The sequence below is a fragment of the Scyliorhinus canicula genome, chromosome 6 (genome assembly GCF_902713615.1).
Source record: "Scyliorhinus canicula chromosome 6, sScyCan1.1, whole genome shotgun sequence".
NCBI lineage: Eukaryota > Metazoa > Chordata > Chondrichthyes > Carcharhiniformes > Scyliorhinidae > Scyliorhinus > Scyliorhinus canicula.
In genome coordinates, this window is record NC_052151.1 from 74,136,512 (window position 1) to 74,151,006 (window position 14,495).

General features: G+C 48.4%; 1 long non-coding RNA gene across 1 annotated transcript in view; it reads left to right on the plus strand.

The window, feature by feature from the left end:
• The first annotated feature begins 6,690 nt into the window (after positions 1 to 6,690).
• Positions 6,691 to 14,495, plus strand: part of LOC119967239 — a 100,820-nt gene continuing 93,015 nt past the window's right edge. The window contains exon 1 of the long non-coding RNA XR_005460943.1: positions 6,691 to 6,748. This is a non-coding gene — a long non-coding RNA (uncharacterized LOC119967239). The remainder of the gene's footprint in view (positions 6,749 to 14,495) is intronic.

Sequence of the window (14,495 nt, forward strand, 5' to 3'; positions counted from 1 at the left end):
AGAGTCGTAAAGGCTGCCGTGAAACTGGCCGTGTTTCATGGCAGCCTCCGCGCCCCCTCCCGGGACCCGATTCTCCCCCCCCGGTCGGGGCTAGGCGCACGGCCCCGTGAACCACGGCATCGCAGGCTTAGCGACCGTCGCTAAGCCCGCGGGCCAAGGGTAACGGCGGCTGACGTGCACAATGACGTCAGCCGCACATGCGCGGATTGGACGGCTCCAACCCGCGCATATGCGGATGATGTCATCACGCATATGCGTCAAACTCGCGCATGCGCGGGCCTTCATGCCCCTCAGCCGCCCCGCGGACTGTTCCAGCGGGACGGTGGAGGAACAAAGAGTGCGCGGGTTTCGGACCCGCTGCCCGCGATCGGTGAGCACCGATCATGGGCCCATGCCACCCTTGGCACGGCCGTGGTGCGGCCGTGCCAATCGGTGCCATTAGTTGTCGGGAACGGAACTTTGCGGCCGTTTTCACGAACAGTGAGAGCAGGTGTGTTTGCGTTCGTGAAAACGGCCGTAAAGGCCTGGGAACTCGGCCCATCGGATAGGGGAGAATCGCTGTTCGTTGTAAAAAAATGGCGAGCGCCGATTCGTGTCGTGGGGCGGCCGTGGGGGGGGGGGGGAGAATAGTGGGAGGTCGGGAAAAATGTCGGGAAGGCTCTCCCGCTATTCTCCGACCCATCGTGGGGGGCGGAGAATCGCGCCCTTTGTATGTGGTTGCGCGCGAACGCGAACCCCCTCACCCCCACGCCACCGGCCGTCGATGATTCACTCCCCCATAGCACCCAGAGCCCAGTAACGACCAACGGTACCCCGTCATGGTGTGATAGGTTCATAACATGGTACTCCCTTTCATAAGTAGTTGAATCACTTCTGGCATTGGCAATACTCTGCAGTATTGTGCAGACTATTCGCATGAAGAAATGGCGAAGGAGAGCCTACCGCTCTCGCACCCCGGTATACAGGATGAGATCCCATATTTTCGGTTTCCACCAGACCCCCGAACCCCTTGAGATGTAATAAAGAACTTTCGCTTTTGTTTGTGCGTCATTTGTAAATAAAGAAATGTGTTTCGTTCGTGACTGTAAGATTGTAAACTTTGTGCTTGACCGCCAAGCCAGAGGAAAATGTGAATGCTGCTATTATTTGTGTACTGTTAGGAAGTTAGTATGTTTGGATGATTTAGGTGAGAGTAGTTTATTGAGGATAGTTAGAGGTTCCAGTTCTTATTTTGTAATGCATGTTCAAAATTTTTATTGCATAGTTATGGTCAGTGTAGAGGCCAAGGAAGAGTGCTCGCTGGGTCAGGGAATGAAGACACTGCAGTAATGTGATCCTTCACACTTCATGTTGAGGATCACAAGGAGGGAGTGTAGCCACCTGGGTTGGCCACGTTCCGATTCCAAAATGGATGCCCGCTAAGAATGCAGGGAAATTCAGCCAGGCACAGAGAAACAAGCAGGTGCAAGGTTTCCTGTGTATTAAAACTTGCAAAGACCCAGACAGAACCAAAGCCAGCAACCATCTGCATATTAATGAGCAATCCCCAGGAACAATTGGAAACATTAAAGCAATCAAGACCAAACCAGACTCCCCGGCGGCTGCGGGAGCCAGGACAAAGGCAGGTCAACGGACACATAGGAACCGCCCAGCGATCAGGGAACAGCTCCAGTATTGGAGAAATCGATTCAAGCGATTGGGACTTGGTCCAATTGATTGGGACCATGTCCGGGGTCCGCCCAAAAGGGCGCGAAACCGCTGGGGACTATAAAATAAATCGAGAGACAGGTCTAAGGGGTTCAAGTCAGCTGACCCTGCCCGATACAACAACTCCAGGTACGACCTCCGCAAAGTCATCCAGATGCCGAAAGAATATCAGACCAAGCTAGAGTCACAGACTAGCATTACAGATTCTCGTCAGTTGTGGCAAGGCCTAAACAACATTGAGGCTACAAATCGAGCAGTATCTCCGGCAGCAGTGCACCCCTCCCTGATGAACTCAATGGATTTCATGTTTGGTTCGAGCAGGAAACCATCAATCCGCTGTTGAGTGCCCCAACAGCCCAAAACACATCCATACCCACCATCACAGCTTCCAAAGTCAGACTGGCCTGGGGAAAGCGGGCAGCATAATCAAAGATCCCTCCCACCCGGCTTACTTACTCTTCCATCTCCTTCCATTGGGCAGGAGATACAAAAGTCTGAGAACACGCACAAACAGATTCAAAAACATCTTCTTTTTGGCTGTTACCAAACTCCTGAATGACCCTCTTATGGACTGACTTGGTTAATACTACACTGCTGTATGTTTCACCCGATGCCGGTGTCTATGTATTTACATTGTGTACATTGTGTTGCCTTATTATGCGTTTTCTTTTTATTTTATTTTATTTTCATGTACTTAATGATCTGTTTGAGCTGCTCGCAGAAAAATACTTTTCGCTATGCCTCTGTACACATGACAATAAACAAATCCAATCCAACATACCTTTCCATCTGGTCTCCGGACTAAGGCAGGGATTTCCGGCATTGTGCCACAAAGTCGTTGGAATTTTCGCTAGACCGTTACATCTCCCACGGAAGGTCCCTCAATGGCAAGGCTGCAAAATCCCAGCCTGGGGCCCTGGATATGAAATACTTCCCTTTTGTGCACCGCAGCTCCTGTCATTGCAGAGACGAAAGACTGGCTGGCAGCTCTTTAAGGCTGGGCTTTCTCTCGGGCAAGGGGGCAGAAGCCCTGCCCGCAGCCTATTGATGCTCATTCTGAATGTGGGCCAGTCAGACTTGGCGGGACAGGAAACTCTGCAATCCGAAATATTCAGACCCACATATGTTTAAATTGATCATTTAGTAAAATTATCCATTTAGCTTGAGCATTGCAGTGTCTGAGCTGGAAAAAAATAAATTGTTAATGTAGGAAAGGGCAATTTCCCTGAACCTGCCCACCTGATAGTCGTTAACCTGAGTTACACTCGAGATTCTGAATTGGGTCTGTTGTGAAAATCAAATCAAATTTTTGAAAACTCTGCAGTATAATAGTATGATTACCTTAATATTGCTGGACAGGCTTAGCTTTGGTTGAAGACTGCCATCTTGAGGGCTTCTGCATGTCAAAACCCTTTGTTAAGATGACTTTGAGATCGAGGATGATAAAAAAAATGGCTGCCATTATTGACTTGTCAGACGAATACAAATGCACTTACAGAAAACACCTTACGCTGGAATCATGAAGGCTACTTTCTGTTACTTTGTCTTGTGAAAGATATGGGCATGATTCTCTGCCCCCCCCCCCCCCCCCCCCGGCCGGGTCGGAGAATCACAGGGGGCGGTGTGAATCCGGTGTGCTCCGACGCAGGCTGCCATATTCTCCGGCGCCGGTTTTTGGGTGGGGCAGGGTCGGGGGCCGTTGGCAGCAATTCTCCGGCCCCTGATGAGCCGAGTGGCCGTCGGTTTCTGGCCAGGCCCGCCGGTGTGAAATGAGCATGGTCCCACACGGCGGGACCTGGCTGGTAGGCCAACTAGTGGAGTCCTCGGGGGGGGTTGCGAGGGGGCGTGGGGGGATCCGGCCTGGCCCGCGATCGGGGCCCACCGATCTGCCCACCGATCTGCCCATTCGGAGAATCCAGCCCACCTTTTCTCAGCACCTTGAATATTAAGCACTCAGTCCTCACCATCATTAAGCCACATTTCTGTTATAGCCATTACATCAATTCCCACATTGCTATTTGTACTTGCAGCTCACTAACCTATTCACCACACTCCACATAAACACACAGATTTTATAAAACTATCTTTGCAATCCTTGTAGTTCTTCTTAGTTTGCTGCTAATATGGTGGCATGGTGGTTAGCACTGCTGCCTCATAGTGTCAGGGACCTGGGTTCGATTCCGACCACCGGGTGGCTGTCTGTGTGGAGTTGCACGCTCTCCTCATGTCTGCGTGGGTTTCGACTGGGTGCCCTGGTTTCCTCCCACAGTCGAAAGATGTGCAGGGTAGGTGGATTGTTCATGATAAAATTACCACTTAGGGTGGGGTTGCAGGAATACGACGGGGGTTTGGGCCGAGGTAAGGTACTCTTTCAAAGGGTCGGTGCAGACTCGATGGGCTGAATTGCCTCCTTCTGCACTGTAGGGATTCTATGGGCGCGATTCTCCGCAAATGCGGAGAGTCGTGAAGGCTGCCGTGAAACTGGCCGTGTTTCACGGCAGCCTCCGCGCATCCTCCTGGGACCCGATTCTGCTCCCCGGTCGGGGCTAGCAGCGGGGCCCTGTGAACCTCGGCATCGCAGGCTTAGCGAACTTCGCTAAGCCCGCGCGCCAAGGTTAACGGCGGCTGACGCAAACGATGACGTCAGCCGCGCATGCGCGGATTGGACGGCTCCAATCCACGCATGCGCGGATGACGTCATCACGCATATGCGTGAAACCCGCGCATGCACGGTCCGGTATGCCCCTCAGCCGCCCCGCGGACTGATCCAACGGGTCGGTGGAGGAACAAAGAGTGCGCGGGTTTCGGACCCGCTGCCCGTGATCGGTGGGCACCGATCGCGGGCCCATGCCACCCTTGGCACGGCCGTGGTGCGCCCGTGCCAATCGGTGGCATGGTTCTCCAGAACGGCACTTTGCGGCCGTTTTCACGAACGGTGAGAGCAGGTGTGTTTGAGTTCGTGAAAACGGCCGTAAAGGCCTGGGAAATCGGCCCATCGGCTAGGGGAGAATCGCTGCTTGCCGTAAAAAACGGTGAGCAGCGATTCGTGTCGTGGGGCAGCCGTGGGGGGGGGGGGGGGGGGGGGGAGAATAGCGGGAGGTCGGGAAAAATGTCGGGAAGGCCCTCCCGCTATTCTCCGACCCGTCGTGGGGGGCGGAGAATCGCGCCCTATGATTCTCTGCTACTTCTCCCTTCTCCACTATTTTCAAATACACTCCTGTCTGCACCTTATTCTCTTTTTCTCCTGTATGCTGGGCCAATCTCTCTTCCAATTTAACTTTAATTTTTCTCAATCACTGCAATGGACCTCCCCACGGGGACAAAGGTCCCAGTGCAGCTCAGGTGCAACTTTTCCCTTTTGAATAGTTGCCTCATGCTGCAAAACTGATTCCAGGGCCCCAAGAATCTCAAGATGCGCAGAAATTGTTCCCATTTGCGGAATGATGGGGAAGAAGAGGACACCAATGTAAGATGAATGACAACAGAAACTTAGGCGAGATTGAGGAAAAACCTTTTTGCATAAACGTTGTCAGAATTTGGAATGCATTTGCTGAGATTGTGGTGGAGATCGATTCAATCATGGCTTTTCAAACAGAACTGACTAACCATCTGAAAAGGATAAAAATTCAGGCTAAGGGTAAAGGGCAGGGGTGTGGTTCCAGTTCTTTCAGAGGTCTAGCACAGACATGAGGGGCTGAATGGCTTCCTATGCAGTAACCATTCTATGATTCGGTGGTTATGCACCATGGCCTGAATTTAACAGGTGATGTGCGCACAAGGTGGGCGGGCTCCTGAGATCAATTAAGGAACATAATATTACGCTGGCTGACTACTTAAGTGGCAGCCAACATGAAACGCATCCAGATAGGGTCAGTGGGGCTGGCGGGGGTTGGTATGAGACAGGCGGCGGGTCCAATGGCGCCCGGCGTGAAGTTTAAAGGTGGCTGGCAGAGACTGCAGAAGACAACAGCAGATGCAGAGGGAGATCTGCATCATGGTAGCTGAGCACCAGGAAGACACAGCAGGTGGGAGGACAGTTCAGGTGGGCAGCAAGTATGCCATTTTTAAGATGAGTGTCTGAGTGCTGGTGGAGGCGGCGACTGTCAAAGTGACATCCTCATGCTGAGAGATGGAAGGGGGAGGCCACCCCATCTCACAAAATTGCCCTTAGTGTTGGGTGGAGTTACTGGGTTATGGGGATAGGGTGGTGGTGTTGACCTTGGGTAGGGTGCTCTTTCCAAGAGCCGGTGCAGACTCGATGGGCCGAATGGCCTCCTTCTGCACTGTAACTCCTATGATAAGACCGTCTGGACAGATGTGGCAGCTGTGGTCAGCAGACATGACCTGATCGGGCACACGTGGATCGAGTGCCAGAAAAGGTTCAATGGCCTTCTGCTCTTGGCAAGTGTGAATTCTAAGTGGATATTGTTCATTGTGGGGGACTGGAGAAGGGTGCCTGCCCATAGATGTAATTAAGTGTGCGGGTTTCAGGGACTCTCAGAACTGCCCGTACATGTTAAGTCAGGAGTGAAGATCTGGAAACCTGGGTCTATCAAAGGGTCACTTATGCAAAGGGGTTGGGAATGTTCACATGCCCCATGGTGGTGTAGAGGGCTGGGGACAGCATAATATGGTGCTGGAGGTGGAGGATTGAGTAATCAGTGGAGGAGCTCTTTACTCACTTACAGCAAACACTCGCCAAACTCCCAAAAACTCCGAACAACTTTGCTCGAGGCCCCTTTTATCTCGCCTTTGGATGAGAAAACCGCAAAAACGGATTGCCCATCTGCCTGTGTTGCCGCCCTAAAAATTGCATGGGTAACGTAACATTCTGGACAATTACAGCTTTAATGTTGTCAATGTGTTCCCTAGCCCACCAACTGAAATAGCGCATGAATGCACGATGACATCAGGATGTGCGCCCATTGTGTCACGCACGATTTCCCGCGCTTTCGGGTGATGTGCAACGTAAATTTCTGCCCCATCAGTAGAAGGTAACGAGATAAGGATGAAGTGGAATGCTGAAATCATTGTGGAGAGAGTAAGCTTGTTGACTAAATGTTCCATCTTCTGTCTGTGTGTTCGTAAGTTACCTCAAAATATACTGTCATGCATTGCTATAGTAATAGAAATGTGTGGCTAAGACCAAAACCTTTCAATTTCTTTAATTCTAAATCATTTGATGTTTTATGATTTATAGGCACTTGTTAATAGGTCATAGTTACTTCAAGAAAGAATGTTGGGAATATCACTGACCCAGAATATTTCCTGATCCAACTTGTTTTAATCCTGGTATCTATTGAACATGAGCAGCTGGATATTTCTGAGGATTGGTGCATTATTCCAAGATCTCACAGCAGAGGGTGCTGTGGGACAGCAAGCAAATGCACAAGTCACTCAACCTGACAACAGGCAGCCAGCATTATCATCCACCCTCGTCTAACTGCCATGCCGAGTAGCCTAGACCACCAGGTCTTCCAATTTTCCGATCATAACCTCGTTGTTGGAGTTCTGGTTAAGCCAATCTTTAATGTTTCCCAGATGCTCCCTTCTCTGACGGTCTCTTGTTCTTCTACCGTAAATCCTCCTGGCAGTGATTAGGCACCCAAACCTTCTGCACATTTAACCTGTCTGAAGAACTCCATTTGTCTTCTTTTGATATTATTGAAGAGCCTCTTGTTCTTCTGGTCACATTCAGAACGTGTTTAACAGTTCTTTTATCTCCACAGTTTACCATTACGATCCTTCCCAAACAGTTTTAAATTTTTATTTCTTTCTTTTTCCCAATGCTTCCAGCTTGACATCCAGATATCATTACTGACCAGACTTCACATTTTAGTACACAGATTAACATTGCAAATTCTTTTTTTTAAAAAAAATCTTATTCCAAACAAAATTACCAATTACCCAAATCACTTAAACTTACAAAAACATAACACAGTCCACAAAATTTGTCATTTTTTCCCCCTTTCTCTCCTTAACACCCCCTGTTCCCTCCCAAATCCCCCATCCCGCTGGCAACAAATAAATCCTTGAATAGGGACAAGAACATCCTCCATCTCGCAAAGATCCCTTCCTCTGACCCTCCAAAATCAAACTTAATTTTTTTCGAATTTAAGAAACTCCACCACATCCCCCACCAACGCCGGCACCCTCGGTGGCTCCACCGACCTCTTCCCCCAATAGAATTCGCCGCTGCAGCATTGTGTCGTCCCCCCCCCCCTCCCCACCCCCACCCCTCCACCAGCTCCAGCAGCTCCTGCACTCCAAAGATCACCACCAATGGGCACGGTAACATCGTCACACCCACAATCTCCGACAGTACTTCAAAAATGGGCGGCACGGTAGCACAGTGGTTGCTTTACAGCGTCAGGGTCCCAGGTTCAATTCCCGACTTGGGTCACTGTCTGTGTGGAGTCTGCACATTCTCCCTGTGACTGCATAGGTTTCCTCCGGTTTCCTCCTACAAGTCCCGAAAGACGTGCTGTTAGGTCATTTGGATATTCTGCATTCTCCCTCCATGTACCCGAACAGGCGCTGGAATGTGGTGACTCGGGGCTTTTCACAGTAACTTCATTGCAGTGTTAATGTAAGCCTACTTGTGACAATAAAGAATATTAAAATTGGGGTCCAAAAACTCACTAATCTCAGAATTGAATAAAACATAGGGGCATGATTTGCCTGCCTCCCCCCCCCCCCCCCCCCCCCCACCCCCTCCACATCTCTCGCACTCTCCTCTACCTCTGGGAAGAACCCGCTCATACGAGCCCGTGTCATTTGAGCCTAATGCACCACTTTAAACTGTACCAGGCTCATCCTAGCACAGGATGATGGCTTTCACCTGGTGCCTAATTTCACTCCAGAGTCCCCATCCCAATTCCACTCCCAGCTCTTCCTCCCATTTCTGCTTTATCTCCTCAATTGGTGCCTTTTCCGTATCCACCAGCCACCCGTAAATGTCCGCAATCTTCCCATCCCCTAGGTTGTCCTGTATTAATAAATTGTCCAGCAAGGTATGCTCCGACAGCTGAGGGAATGAGGATAGCTCCTTCCACACAAAGTCCCACATCTGCATATACCTGAACTCACTTCCCCTCGCAACGGGTATCTGTCCTGCAACTCTCCCAACCTTGTGAACCTTCCTTCCATGAACAGATCCCTCACCCACTCCACCCCTTCCCTCTGCTAATGCCTACACATAGCATCTATCCATGGGAGTGAATCTGTGATTCCTACATGTTGGTGGCAGTACCGACATACCCCCCCATTTCAAAGTGCCACCTGAAATGGTTCCAAACCTTTAGGGATGAGGCTATGACCGGCTCACAGTGCACTTAACCGGGGAGAATGGGAGGAAGGCTGTAGCCAGGGCACTTAGGCCCACCTCTGCACACAAAGCCTCCTCCACTTGCACCCAATCCACCCCCCCCCCCCCCTCCCCACTGCTGCACTTTCTCCACTTCGCCGTGCAGTAGTAGTATAGCAGATTTGGGAGCGCCAGGCAACCCCCCAACCACTGTTTCCTCTGTTAAAAAAACCCTCCTAATCCGCGGCATCTTGCCAGCCCATACAAATGTCAAAATGAATCTGTCCACTTTTCAGGAGAACGCCTTTGGCAGGTGTATAGGAAGGGACTGAAAAACAAACATAAACCTCGGAAGGGTGTTCAGTAGAGGTACAAATATGCAGACAGATTATAGAAAAATGTAGGAGCAATAGGGTGGTTGTGATGGGAGATTTTAACTTCCCCAACATTGAATGGAATTCGTGTAGTGTTGGAGGCGTAGATGGAGCAGAGTTTGTAAGGAGCATCCAGGAGAGTTTTTTAGAGCAGTATGTAAATAGTCCAACTCGGGAAGGGGCCATACTGGACCTGGTATTGGGGAATGATCCCGGCCAGGTGGTTGATGTTTCAGTCGGTGATTACTTTGGGAATAGCGATCACAATTCCGTAAGTTTTAGAATACTCATGGACAAGGACAAGAGGGGTCCGAAAGGAAGAGTACTAAATTGGGGAAAGACAGAGTATAACAAAATTCGGCAGGAGCTAGGGAATGTGGATTGGGAGCAGCTGTTTAAGGGTAAATCCACATTTGAAATGTGGAAGTCTTTTAAGGAAAGGTTGATTAGAGTGCAGGACAGACATGTTCCTGTGAAAATGAAAGATAGAAATGGCAAGATTAGGGAACCATGGATGACGGGTGAAATTGTGGGACTAGCTAAGATGTAAAAGGAAGCATACATAGGATCGAGGCAACTCAAAACTGATGAAGCTTTGGAGGAATATCGGGAAAGTAGGACGAATCTCAAACGCGCAATAAAGAGGGCTAAAAGGGGTCATGAAATATCTTTGGCTAACAGGGTTAAGGAAAATCCCAAAGCATTTTATTCGTATGTAAGGAGCAAGAGGGTAACTAGAGAAAGGATTGGCCCACTTAAAGACAAAAGAGGGAATTTATGCGTCCAGTCAGAGGAAATGGGTGAGATTCCTAATGAGTACTTTGCATCGGTATTCACAAAGGAGAGGGACAAGATGGATGTTGAGGCTAGGGATGGATGTTTAAATACTCTCGGTCAAGTTGTCATACGGAAGGGGGAAGTTTTGGGTATTCTAAAAGACATTAAGCTGGACAAGTCCCCAGGACCGGATGGGATCTATCCCAGGTTACTGAGGGAAGCGAAGGTTGAAATAGCTGGGGCCTTAACAGATATCTTTGCAGCATCCTTGAGCACGGGTGAGGTCCCGGAGGACTGGAGAATTGTTAATGTTGTCCCTTTGTTTAAGAAGGGTAGCAGGGATAATTCAGGGAATTATAGACCTGTGAGCTTGATGTCAGTGGTAGGCAAACTGTTGGAGAAGATACTGAGGGATAGGATCTATTCACATCTGGAAGAAAATAGACTTATCAGTGATAGGCAGCATGGTTTTGTGCAGGGAAGGTCATGCCTTACAAACCTAATAGAATTCTTTGAGGAAGTGACAAAGTTAATTGATGAGGGAAGTGCTGTAGATGTCGTATACATGGACTTTAGTAAGGCATTTGATAAGGTTTCTCATGGCAGGTTGATGGAAAAAGTGAAGTCGTATGGGGTTCAGGGTGTACTAGCTAGATGGATAAAGAACTGGCTGGGCAACAGGAGACAGAGAGTAGTGGTGGAAGGGAGTGTCACAAATTGGAGAAGGGTGACTAGTGGTGTTCCACAGGGATCCGTGCTCGGACCACTGATGTTTGTGATCTACATAAATGACCTGGAGGAAGGTATAGGTGGTCTGATTAGCAAGTTTGCAGATGATACTAAGATTGGTGGAGTTGCAGATAGCGAGGAGGACTGTCAGAGAATACAACAAAATATAGATAGATTGTAGAGTTGGGCAGAGAAATGGCAGATGGAGTTCAATCCAGGCAAATGCGAGGTGATGCATTTTGGAAGATCAAATTCAAGAGCGGACTATATGGTCAATGGAAGTGTCTTGGGGAAAATTGACGTGCAGAGAGATCTGGGCGTTCAGGTCCATTGTACCCTGAAGGTGGCAATGCATGTTGATAGAGTGGTCAAGAAGGCATACAGCATGCTTGCCTTCATCGGACGGGATATTGAGTACAAGAGTTGGCAGGTCATGTTACAGTTGTATAGGACTTTGGTTCGGCCACATTTGGAATACTGCGTGCAGTTCTGGTCGCCACATTACCAGAAGGATGTGGATGCCTTGGAGAAGGTGCAGAGGAGGTTCAGCAGGATGTTGCCTGGTATGGAGGGTGCTAGCTATGAAGAAAGGTTGAGTAGATTAGGATTGTTTTCGTTGGAAAGACGGAGGTTGAGGGGGGACCTGATTGAGGTCTATAAAATTATGAGAGGTATGGACAGGGTGGATAGCAACAAGCTTTTCCCAAGAGTGGGGGTGTCAGTTACAAGGGGTCACGATTTCAAGGTGAGAGGGGGAAAGTTTAAGGGAGATGTGCGTGGAAAGTTTTTTACGCAGAGGGTGGTGGGTGCCTGGAACGCTTTACCAGCGGAGGTGGTAGAGGCGGGCACGATAGCATCATTTAAGAAGCATCTCGACAGTTATATGAACGGGCGGGAACAGAGGGAAGTAGACCTTGGAAAATAGGAGACAGGTTTAGATAAAGGATCTGGATTGGCGCAGGCTGGGAGGGCCGAAGGGCCTGTTCCTGTGCTGTAATTTTCTTTGTTCTTTGTTCTTTGTTCTATACCCTCCCCGTGACTGACAGCGGGAGGGCACCCCACCTGGTCAAATTCCCTTTCACGCCTCCACCAAACTGGCCAAATTCCACTTATGCATCGGGCCCAATCGTGGGCCACCTAAATACCCAAGTATCTAAACCTGCCTCAGGCCAGTCTGAATGGTAGGCCACTCAAGTTAGTACTCCTCCCCTGGGCATATCCTGAAAAAGCGACAAACTTCTCCAAAATGTCCATTATCTTTATTAGTGTCACAAGTAGGCTTACATTAACATTGCAATGCAGTTACTATGAACATCCCTGGTCCCCTAGGAAAATAGAGGCTACAATCTAATCTGACATGATTTTATCAAATGGCAGAGCAAGCTCAAGGGGTCCAATGACCTACTCCAGCTCTTAATTTGTATGTTCATATACTCAACCCCTTAAATAAAGGAAATATAATCCTATGTTTGCAAACTGTCCTTATAACTTCCAAATCCCTGGTATCATTCTGGTCTTCAAGGCCAGTTTTCTCTTTTGTTGAAGATACATCTTCTGTCTTCAACAACTTTTTACTTTCTATAACATCCAAGTCCAGGATTGCTCCCATAACCACTGGTTGTCTTTCGGTAGTGGATGACTATTCTCTGACCTCTATTCTGGAGCGTACTCATCTATCCAAACCCTTCTTGTCTTTCTCTGGTATATCAATGTCACTATAGCCACACTCCTCTGAATGTCCTTCTCTTGTCCTTTCTATTGGTCCAATATGCCGCACTACTTACTTGCTCTGTGCCGATACAGACGCAGTGTTGAAATTAAGACAATCAACTCTCTGAAACTCAAAATCATTTCTTAGGACCTGAGAACTGTGGGACTCTTTATCACCTTCTGTTTTCCTTTCCTCATATAATCTTCAGGCAGAAGGGTAGGCCCTGCATCCAACCCTCTCCAACTGGAGGATCGGAGAGCAGCAGACTGAAAGACCAAAGGAGCCAAGGTAATTCCATTTTTCTCTTCCAAAGACAGGGTGGGTGCTGGCCACAGGCCAGAAACCAAGCTGACTACTTTGCTTCTCGTGGTCAATCCTGTTGCTGAATGTTGTTTGGGATTTTAGCAAGATTAATATTTCTGTCAGGGAGCATGACACATGAGTGCTTCAACTGCCCAGTACCCAGGCACAGGGTATAAGGAAAGTTGGCCCTGATAGGCCTGAGGAATCTGGGATCAGCCGAAGTTCACCTGTTTTAGCTTAATGAATAGAAATTTAGGAAATTATTACTAATTTACTTTATTCTGCCCATATTTTAAATTTCTTTCAAGTTAATCAAAGCACAAACATTAACATGAATTTATTTAAACAATACAATCCATTTTTTTGGTGTAGGTACCCTCATTAATTTTAAGCTGGTATTTGTTCATGATTTCAAGACACAATGCATCTGCTATTATCCTGAACATCAAAGACAGTTTAAAAACAAAACCTATTAAATTAATATGCATAAAACATCTTACATCTGATAAATCTAGCCAATGAATAGACATGGCGTAGGAAAAAAAGAGCCAGCAATGGAAGGAAAATGTAATGTAAAAATACTTGCATGGGTCTCTCTTTAGTCAGAGAGGCTTAGTCTGAGATGGAAATGCACCGTGTAGTGCACTTTAGTTTCAGTTAATAGATGGACCTGCTTTCATCTTGTTGCTTTATGCACGGTGGCTTCTTTCTCTGTTTCACTTGTGGCATGTAAGTGTCTACTATATTTTATCTCCTTACCTGCTCGAGAGCTCCAAGAAAGTGCGCCATCAGCAGTCGGCCTTCCGACAGAACATGATGCAAATGAGAAATTAGCACTCCTAAGATGCACTTAGGTGCAGTACATGTTCAAAACAGTGTAAACAAAAAAGTGAAATCATTGATCTGAAAACTATGGAGGAGAATTAGAGAAATGCATAAAATATTAATACATTCTTTTGTGCTTGTTTGAATGTTTATTTAATCAGTTTGAAGAGTGTACACTTAACCATGCAGGAATAGAGTGGAAGCATTTTTAAAAATTCATTCACGGGAAGTGGGCATTGATGCGAAAAACAGGGCAGGATCTTACCAGAATTTGGCAGTGTCAGGCTCAGACTGAAAACTGGTGTGTCACTCTCCAGGTGCACAGACCAGTTTTCCCTCCAGACATTGACCCTCTTTGAGGGAAATAAAGGCGTGGTCGTGGTTTACGCTGACACTTTGGCAAGGCGGGGCCTCATGGAGCTGGCATGCAGCTCCACGGAGATCGGAGCGTCATCTTTAAAGGGTGCCCCGATTAGATCTGGAGCCTAACTGCCCACAGATCCCATCACGGAGCTTTTGCAGGCTCTCCCCTCACTGGTGACAATCCTCGGCGGCATACCACCCTGAGAGTTCTCGTCGGCATTCCAATCCCCCCTCCCCCCTGACATTCATCGGCATAATTCCACACTCCTAACAACTCCACAGAAGTATCGGCGGCACTCCCCCCCACCATTTGTCCTCTTTTACCCCCCTTAACACACGTCAATGTGCCCCTGTGGGGCTCCCACTAGGTACCGCCTTTGACATTTCCTTCGGAATAGGT